The sequence below is a fragment of the Elaeis guineensis genome, chromosome 1 (genome assembly GCF_000442705.2).
Source record: "Elaeis guineensis isolate ETL-2024a chromosome 1, EG11, whole genome shotgun sequence".
Taxonomy (NCBI): domain Eukaryota; kingdom Viridiplantae; phylum Streptophyta; class Magnoliopsida; order Arecales; family Arecaceae; genus Elaeis; species Elaeis guineensis.
In genome coordinates this window covers 109,696,811-109,707,678 of record NC_025993.2, presented here as the reverse complement: position 1 = coordinate 109,707,678, position 10,868 = coordinate 109,696,811, and the positions used below count along the sequence as shown (strand labels likewise).

The 10,868-nt window shown below is 33.7% G+C and overlaps 1 long non-coding RNA gene across 5 annotated transcripts; it reads right to left on the bottom strand.

Annotated features, from left to right (window-relative positions):
- Positions 1 to 1,080: 1,080 nt before the first annotated feature.
- On the bottom strand, positions 1,081 to 10,512 carry LOC105038473 (uncharacterized). Of its 5 annotated transcripts, XR_012142099.1 has the most exons (9): positions 10,274 to 10,512; positions 9,736 to 9,988; positions 8,647 to 8,761; positions 8,314 to 8,425; positions 7,268 to 7,331; positions 7,023 to 7,132; positions 1,780 to 1,868; positions 1,473 to 1,693; positions 1,081 to 1,280 (listed from the first exon to the last, which is right to left on the bottom strand). It is a non-coding gene; the product is annotated as an uncharacterized lncRNA (long non-coding RNA). The 5 variants fall into 5 exon arrangements; XR_830735.3 differs by lacking the exon at positions 1,081 to 1,280 and having other exon boundaries at positions 1,356 to 1,693; XR_830736.3 differs by lacking the exon at positions 1,081 to 1,280 and having other exon boundaries at positions 1,356 to 1,693; positions 8,314 to 8,415.
- Positions 10,513 to 10,868: the final 356 nt, after the last annotated feature.

Here is a 10,868-nt window from a genome sequence, read left to right as displayed (position 1 = left end):
GAAGACTCTTCAAGCAGATCTTCGTCTCCTTCATTCTTTTATCAGTAATCTCTTAAATTTTTATCAAGTTTTTCCTATCCAGATCACTCCAAATTCGATTCGAATGATCATCATCTTCATAATTCTGTGTGATTGGCTCGTAATCTCTTTGAGGTACTCGCTATTTAGAGTGATATTTACTTTGAAGAAATACCCCCATAAAAAAAGATAATGGCACTTCTCTACCCGATTTAGATGTAAATTCATTATGGAACTCCCTTCTTCAGTCCACGACTGAAAAAATCATTTCTTTTTATTTATTCAGATCTTCCTTGAGGCTTCAACTGGATCTGACGTGATCCTCGATTTTTTTCGAATCAACAAAAGTCAATCCTTACCACAAACGAAGAGAGCAACCATACTTAGCTTGATGTCCGAATACCGAAATTGAAGAAACTAATAACTGAACAAATACTTTATGGATATAATCGATCTTTTGACTAAGTAGATTGCACTGTCTTATATCTAACCTTTGTACTGATCTCTTCTCGTTGGTTTGGTTTGTCTAATTTATAATAGAGGATATTACACTAATGAAGGCGGCAATATGCAGTTGGACATCAGATTATCAACTAGATTCGTAATTTTAGCAAACAAAGATCAGAGAGGAGAAAAAGAAGAAAAAACTTCTATCATCTTACAAATATGTAATTGCCATTGATATATAGCTGAATATAAACAGGATGATTTACCCTGTAGTTGGAAAAACCTTCTATGGTGCAATCCTTGCGAAAGATTTAATCTATAGCAGTTGAATTCTGGATAATTTGTTCGAAGTACGCTTTGGTTTGCCTAACATGGTTTACCTGTCATTGGCAAATCTATCCAGTACGATTAGTTGCAGCAAGAGCCTTCCCTAGAGATGTGGATTACACTTATTAAGCCTCTGCACAATAGTCATGCTGAACTTCATATCTTTTCAGGATTTTAAACAAGCTTACACACATAAATGCCATAGGCAGATGTGATACTTGCCAAGAATTCTACGTCACTGAATTGTATAGAAGGTGGGAGGTGGACCAAAGTATTCAAGAAATACGCTTGCCGTTAAACAAAAAATCCATTGCTGTCAATAAATTACGGTAGAACAGACCTGTTACTTTTCAACCATATACAGGCATCTTGATAACTCCATTCAATTTCACTGTAATTCCTGTTTAATGGTACAATCGCTGCAACTTATAACACTTGCTTGGCTTCCAAGGAATTTCACCCAAGGACTTTTTCAAAAATAATTTGATCTGCATAGATTCAAAAAAAAGGTAATTAATTTTACAAGACTTTAACACGGTAACTTTATAGCCTCAGAAACAATATGTTGAAATCTGCTGTGAGGTCTTTTCACACCATTCTTATTACCTTAGAGAACACAAATTAGATCTGGAATCCAAATGATATAACTGTACACAGCAAAAAAATAAAAAAAAGCTTACATAACATAAACTTAATTGTTCATAGATGTCCTGCAGGCTTTTAGAAAAGGAACCGTGGGAAACAATGAACATGTTATTCGTCCCACCATCATCTCCAATTGTCTTTCATTGATGTGGCATGTGAGCGTGCATTAATAGACCTTTACACATGAAACAGTCAATATTATCAAACCATAATAATATTGTTGCACACTGTAATGTACTCTAATCCTCCATCGGATCTGTACGGTTGAAGAAACAACAAAATGCCGAATCAGTTTAAAGCAAAAGATCTTCATAATACCAAAGTAACATATAGAAGACATACCATCGACTATACTCTGTCCTGTGAAGATGTATGTTCAGGAGAGGATTGTCGACAAGCCAGCACAAATCTTGCTGATCCCAATTCCGCAACTTGAAGGATAAAATAACATAATTTAAAATAATCATCTTTTAAGAGAATCATCAATGAACCAACGCCATATAAATTACTTCTCCAGATCCCAAGAATTATTTATCCAGAAAGTTGAAAAATAATGGACAGCGACGATTTTTTTTTTCTTTTTAATGATGAAGCACGAAGCAAAACAAATCCATGATTTACATCTAACTTAGCTAGCAAGTATATTGATGTATTTATATATGCATATGGACTCCTAGTTAAATTTTTAGAAGTTAAAGAAGCCGAATTCCTTTTATCAAACACAGTCATTCAACTATAAACTACAAAATTACTGCTGAACCAAGCACTCCTGCACAACTAATAAATAATTACCTTGCTAACGGAATCAATAATTAAAATTACTAAATCAGCCTGTCATTAATCATTATCAAATATGTTTCCTGATAACTAATACATAATTACCTTGCAAAGATTAAGCCCAAGCATGTCTTGCAGTAGTGACTGTCCCAGGGGAGGGATCTCGGCAAACAGGACCAATAATAAAATTGGCCCTATTCTCCCATTCTTGAAGGTATGGTACATATTTTGGATTCTTGGTGTAGCCCTTCTCCTTTGGCGTACAATGTTTAATCGTATTAAACTTGAGCGGTTGGGCCCAAGTTGGTTGATTAAACAAATCCAGTTCAAATTGCTTTGAACCGGACGGCTGTAAGCAACTCTTTCAAAGCATATGAGAAGGTATACTCTCCATTTTAATAGCCATAGTAAGATTTTAAGATATAGAAACCTATAGATTAGATTATTGTTTAACAATTTTAGGTTATATCTTAGTTTGCAAGATATGCTGCATATTATTAATTTATCAATTGATTGCAAAGCCAATAACGGATGTAGATTGTAATCCAATTCTGTTATGTGAAAAATATTTAGATACTACAATTATTGAGTTTAGAATAGGTGAATTGAATTTAGAGTGGCTTAAATGAAGTTTCGGAATGATTGCTGAACATATAGAATGCCCGTCCTCATCTTGCATCTTATGTTTGAGCTTATATTTTATTTCTTCCTAACAAAAAACAGAAATAATGTCTCCTCTTTGTAGTTGAGGTTAGAAATTATGCTTATACTATACCTTATTGGCGGATTTTTTTTAAAATATTATTTTTTAAAAAACTTAATTCCCAAAATATCCCCATTTTCAACTTATTTACGAATCTACCGTAGTTTGGGTGATGTGGGATGCCACGTATAAAATCATAGATCGAACCCACGATTTCATTGCCATGTAAAACAAAATCATAAATTGAACCCATAATCTCCGTTTGAAGTGATTTGCTGAGGTGTCACTGAAATCGTAGGTTGAACCCACAATTTCATGACAGCCCTTTTTTTTTTTTTTTTCAAAATTTTTCTTCATTATTCGATCCTCTCCCCTATTTTAAACCTATCCCCAACCCCAAACCATCGTTCTCATAATAAAATCATCAAAATCCTCTCTCATCCTACAAAAGACCAACCGACTTCAAAAAAAAAAATAGAGGTATGTCAAAAGCAAAGAGAACTTGAGTAGAAAAAGAAAAACAATATTCACGTAGGTATGAATAAGATTTGTTTTTGAATAATGAATGTAAAGAAAAATTTAGATCTAATTTTTCTCTAAAAAAATTGTACCAGGGAGGACAATAGAATTAAATTATTTTAGTAATTTTCGAATTGGATATTTATTTGAAAGGATAGATTGATTATTTATAATTATGCTCAACAAATCAACCTCTCATATTCTAGTAAACTATTTTTATAGTAATTTTAATTTTGACAACTCAAATTATTTTATTTCATCGCATGTCAAAAGAAAAATTATTGAGTTTGATTTTAGTTTTTTTGATCAAATATTGGACATTCCATCAAATAATGATGAATACTTTAACCACACTTATTAGAGTCATCCAATTTTAATTTATCGTGCCTCTGTTAGAACTGTTTTTGAAGATGATAGTTTAAATCGAACTGATAAACCTGATGCACATGAATTGCCACTTGAGAATCGACTTATTCATCATATTTTTACATTTAATTTTCTATCTAGAGGAGGTCACAAAGATAATATATCGTACCTAGATATTTATCTCTTCAAAATGATAGTTTTAGATGAATTAATTTGTCATATATGATGATACATTATATGAATGAATGCTTTCAAAATCCTATTTATCTTATAGAGCTATTATGACTGCTATCTTCGAGACCTCTGATGTCTCTATCACTGATGACGATGAAGTTATTAAGCTTAGACCCATTGACACCTACAATCATTCATCTATAAAGCGTATGAGGTATACATTTACTGATGGGGTATGGAAGTGAAATGCTGAGGTGCATGAAGAAAATGATAGTGGAGTAGAAGGTCAGACTATCAACAAATACCAACATAGGCACCTTGCTCAGCCTACATAGCTTATACTCCCAACCCAGCCAGGTTGGTATATGTAGTTTGATCAACAATGTTCCAATCTACAAGCATTGTTTGCTCGAATCGAATCTCTCACAGCACAAATCGACACATCGACTGACACTCTCGAGGCATCCATGATGAGGTGACTAGACGAGGTTGAGGCATTTATGACAAGCCGCTTGGACGAGGGATTTGCATAGTTTGATCATTAGTTCCCTCTGCTACCATAGCACCCTCTAGCGCATGATTAGGCTTCGGCTTTTGGTTGCAGTTAAACCTGACCATGGATCGAGTTTGGGCCCAGAGACTATCAAATTTTGCATAGGCCCAGCCCGAAACCTGAGTAAAAATAAATAGAGTTTAGGTCCGACGCCCGTCCCATGATCAGCTCTAGTTGCAATATATGACACACCACTTGATGATGTTTCATCTTTTTTATTTGATTTTAGAGTAATGTAATTGATTTATTGTAAGCACATTTTTCTTTACTTATGACACAGCTAGTTGTCAAATAAAATCATGTATTTTGACCAGATTTATCTTGAATTTGAGATTTCTGATAAACTATCTTATTTCAAGTATAATATCCATAGGACAAAACTACACAATGTATAATGTATCAGCTCCATAGGATAAATAGAATTTTGTACCTTGAAAGCATTCATTCATATAATGTACCATTATATATAGCAAATTAACCCTACCATCCGAAACAATCATTTTGAGAAGATAAATATTTAGGCGCGACATATTATCTCTTTGATCTCCTTTAGATAGAAAATTAAATATAAAAATATGATGAACGAGTCGATTCTTAAGTAGCAATACATGTGCATTAAGTTTAGCGGTTCGACCTAAACTATCATCCTCAAAAATAGTTCTAGCAAAAGCACAATAACCTAAAACTGGATGACTCCAACAAATGCTATGGAAGTATTCATCACCATCTGACGAAATTCCCAATATTTGACCAAGAAGATTAAAGTCAAACTCAATAATCTTTTTTTTTAATATACGATGAAATACAACAATTTGAGCTGTTAAAACTAAAACTACTATAAAAATATTTCACTAAAATAGCATAGATTAACTTGTTGAGCATCATCATAGATAACCAATACATCCTTTCAAATAAATATCCAATTCAAAAATCACTAAAATGATTTAAGTCTACCATCCTTCCCCCACAACTTTTGTTCGAGAAAAATTAGATCTAAACTTTTTCTACACTCATTATTCAAAAATAAATCTTCTTCATACCTAAATAAAGATTATTTTTCTTTTTCTACTCGAACCCTCTTTGCTTTCAATATACCTCTACCTCTTTCTGAAGCTATTAGGTTGGTTTATAGGATAGGAGAGGATCTTAAAGATTTTAGAATGAAGACGAGGGTTTAGGATTGGGGATAGATTAGAATAGGGGGATAAGTAAGATTGAAGAAAAATTTTGAAAAAAAAAAAAAGAAGACTGTCACGAAATCGTGGGTTCAACCTACGAATTCATTGAAATCGTAGGTTCAACTCACGATTTCATTTTCAGTGACATCTTAACAAACCACTTCAAAGAAAAATCATGGATTCAACCTACAATTTCATCTTGCATGGCAATAAATCATGGATTTAACCCATGATTTTATATGTGCATCCCATATCATCCAAACTACGATAGATTCATAAATAAATTTAATATGAAAGTATTTTATGAATTAAATTTAAAAAAATAATATTCAAAAAAATTTCTTTATTGGCACATCTCCGTGCTGCATTACATAATTGAGGGATGAAAACTTCGAATAGTTTGAGGGGCCACAATTTTCTTCTACAAGCACACATTAGTTTTTTGTTTCTTTTGCAGTCAGTAAAAAATATTTCTTTTGTAATTAATCATATCAAGAAGGATGGGAAATAAAACAACAATTCTACATCAAGATCAAGAATAGACTTGATGTACATACTATTATACAAGTTAAAAAATTAATTAAAAAATTTATGACCTATATTTTAAGCTAGTTCCAAGAAAAGGATGGAAAATAAGAAGAGTATGCATGTTGAGCTCGAGGAGAATCCACTCCTAAATATTAGTGGAGGTGGACCAATGGATGCAAAGATTAGGATCAAGCATGTGGGCGACTTTTTGGGTGAAAAATTCAAACAACTGAAAGAAACAATTTTTTGCTAATCACAAAAAAATAAAAAATTAATAATATCTGTAAAAGAAAATTATGGCCCCAGTGACTTTTTCTTCCAATCCCAAAATGCAATATGAAGGTGTGCCAATAAAGCAGCATCCAAAGCACAATCTCTATCCTCCTCAAAATTTTCTAAAAGAGAAAAATATATGAAGTGGAAAAATTATTTCCATTTTTGTTACAAAGTACAAATGAATAAACAAGAAATAAAATGTAAGCTTGAACATATGATGCAAGATGAGGACAATCTTACCCTATATGTTTAGAAGCCACTTTGAAATTTTATCCAAACCACTCTAAACTCTAGTGATCTGTCCTAGACTCGATATTTCCAATATCTAAATATTTTTAACATAACAAAATTATATTATGATTTACACCTTCTATTGGCTTACCATCCATTGACAAACCAGTAATATATAAAACATTTTACAAACTAAGACAACCTAAAATTGTTAAACAATAATAATATGGATTTCTATATTATAAATCTCAGTAAGACTATAATAAAATGAAGATCATACCTAACAAGTGCTACTAGCAACATATTACCAAAACCACTATTCCTCATTCTTTCAAAAACTCTTGGATTAGGCTGCCAAGTTCTCAAGTTGTAGAGATAGTCCACCTTTGTCTACAAAAAAAAAAGTGTAGTTACCATTTCCATGAGAAAACATCATCAGAACAAATATCTTGAAAGCATTAAAGAACAACCATAAGCATCAAAAGATAAATAGCAGAACATCTTGCTCGAGGATTGAGGACTTACTATTTCTATTTCTATGATGGCCAGATTTGCAAGATAGCACAAGCTAGATTTTGAGGTTAGGATACTGCCAAACACAACAAAACAAGGCATTAAACACACAATATAACATAACATAATATAATATAATATAGCATATTATGTTACATTATAATGTATCCTAATAAATTATATAATAATATAACATACTGCATTATATTATAAAATATTGTAGTAATATTATATACAGCGTGTTAATGTAATACAATATATTATATACTACTGATATAATATATTATATATAATATATTATAGTATAATACAACATATTATCACAAATATATTATTAATCTTTCTGGATTTAATAAATAACATATTAATATATATTAAACAACTTTCAAAAAATTTTTGATGCCCGAAAAATTTAAACCCAAACATGATACAATATTTAACAAATAGGTAAACAATTCAATCCACAAACAAAATTCCAGCATATATTTCAAAATTCAAGACAACCCAAACCATCAATAGATAGCTCCACTAAGACACTCAAAATGAGTGATAGCTAATGTACCCAATCACCCATCCAAAATAGGAAAATGTCTTTTTCTATATGGAAGTCATCCGGTTGGGATATACTCTAGCAGCCTTCACAGCTTTGTTTCATATCTTAGATACAAATCATATACTAGAAGCAACTCTGGTCACAGTTATTGCATGTTAGTTACGGCTTGAAAAAATAAGCACCTTGAATTGTTACTTTGTTACACACATATGACAATTATACATCCTTCGAACTAGTAATATGGGGTGAAACTTTCCAAATATAACAAGTTCGTTGTAATTACAGACGATGATTGTCAACTAATAAAGGGCACGCATCAAAACTTTTCAATTTTGCTGTACAACTGATCGTTTTGAGACTGAAAGTTCACTAAGAATGAATCAATGATGATCTACACCAACAACGCAGTGTATGCTGACACTATTGCTTAAATGACTTAATTAAACCAAGAAAAAAGAAAACAATAAATGAAGTGCAGAAAGGAAACAAGAGTCAGATGAGGAACCTGGTTTATGTGTGCTGCAACACAAAAAAGAACTAGCAGTCTTGATTCTCCAAGTGCACCTCTAAGCTGCTCCACTACAGCTACCATAATATGCAAAGTTTTCTACAAACTCCTTCAAAAGAACATAATATGAACTTCATATTCAAAAATACATCATCTTACAAACACACCAAGAATAGAATATGAAGTATATAAAAATTAGCATGAAACAATACACCTAGAGTAGAAACATCTGATGTATTCTTTTTTGCTTTATTTTTCCCAACAATTTTAAGAAAAAATGTTGCACCCAAACAAAAGTAAAGCTATCACAGATTAAAAAGATATCATTACATCTGGTTTGAATCACGTCTCGATTTGCAAGGAAAAAGCGCCGCCTAAGGGATACAGCGAAGAATGAGTGCATTGTCCTCCTTGAAAAGGGCCCACACACTGCTCCCTCTTTAATCTGACACACAAATTGGAGGTAAAGCTCAGGGCAATGGGTTTTGGGGGGGAAGGTATTGAAGCCCATATGTGCTTTCAAGAGGCACTTTGATTTGTGACTTTAAGCAAGTAATATTGAGTGCATAAGCAAGTATCAAAGGGTTTTTTCAATCCATTTATATTAAACTAGCTTTTGTATCACATGCATTGCACGTGTATATTCGTATAATTATATGCAAGTATTTTATTCTTTTAGGTAGTATAAAAACTTCAAGATGACGATTTTCATAAACAAAAAAGCTTATATAAATATCATAACAAAGGATACTTTAAACATGTTGTTAAGAGTATATTGAGCAATTTATATATTTGGAGTATACTGTGCACTAAGTCAAACTGCATAATTATCTACACAGAATAAAAGGATATGATGAAGTTCAGCATGACTACTGTGCCAAAGCTATAAAAGTGTAATCCACATCTCTATGGAATTCTATACGAATTCCCTCCAAACCATTTTCCTCCTACTTGCTGGAACTAATCTAACTAGATAGATCAATGATAGGTAAACCATCTCGGTTTCGCACGAAAGAACAATTCCCCTTCCTCTGCGATGTCAACTGTTGGATTGTAAAATGTATGCTTCGAGATCTGTGCGGCACAGATTGCAGTGTTTTGAAATCCGTGCAAGGCACGATCCAACGGTTGATGTCGGAAAAAAAAAAAAGAATCATTCTTTCGCGCAAAAGATACAACCCGAACCATCTTAGGCAAACCAAAGCGCACTAGAAAAAAAAATAACCCGAAGTCAACTGTCATCTGTCCAGCATCCAAACTTAAATCTTTGGCAAAGCTTGCACCATAGAAACCATAAAATACGCCAGATTTCCAAAGGAAAGAGCGAGTTTTTTTAATAAAAAAATTACAAAAATCAGCAAGAATTCCCATTTAAGATCCAAGACACGAAGAGCAGCAAGAAGAAGAGATCCATCGCACCTGCCCTAACCCCAGACGAGCCGGCCTTCGTCAAAGCCTTCTTCTTGATGATGAAGCCAGAACCTATGAAGAAACTCGACGACCAAGCAAGCACCAAACCCTTGATATTGTCCGCTGACATGCCCCCGTACGCACCCACCCGACGGCCCCCAGGGCACCCCTGGCAGCGCCATCACCGTCACCTTCGGATCCTCCGCCGCCCCTCACGTCGTCCATTTGCCCCGATCAGCCATGCGGTTGGTTCATCTCCTACCTGCACGACGGAGCACCGGATAAGTTCCAGACCAAGAAAACTGGCCAAGTTTGAGGACCCACCAAAATAAACCCCACCCCAGAGCTTCAACCTCCCCGACGGGACCTAAAAACTAAAGATCCTAAAGATCGAAGAAGAGAAACATCCCAAAACAAAAGATTACTGCATCTTATTTATCTTTGCATATAAAATCCGATAAAAAAACAAAAAATCCAGCAGATGTGAAAAGGCATGTCTAGATCTAGTAGAGGAAAACAGTCAAGATCAGGAGAATCGAGAGCTAACCTCGGACAAGACAACGATTAGCGTTCTTTCTCCCTTCCTCCTCCGATGAGACAGAGAAGACCTTGCGATGGAGACCATGGAGGGTGAACCAGCGACCACTCGAACAGCGGCAATGTAGACCAGATAACAGCAACTGAGCGACACCGCCCTTCACCTTCGACGAGGAAACCCAGGCCCCTTGCTCTCCACTTGATGACACTGCGAAGCCCTGGAACTCTCCAGAAGATTCTCGAGTAAACGGGTAGCGGGCGGGAGCAAGTCGGGCTCGGGCTCGGGCACGGGAGCAGGTTTGTTTTCATTCGATCAGCTAGATAACAAAGTCTTTGTGCACCGGGTATGATGCGATATAATTGATGTGGAACGTATTTATATGTAGTTATTTAATAATATATTTAATATTTATAATTTTATTTTTTTATTTAAAATTTTGAGTGATATTTTATAGCCATAACATATTGTGGTTAAATAAAATTTTTAAATAATATATTTTTTTTTACTTATGATATCTCGTGACTAAATTATAAACAAAAAATCATAATTTAACTACAGAATATCATAATATGATCATAAAAAATTATAATTTAAAATTTCAAAT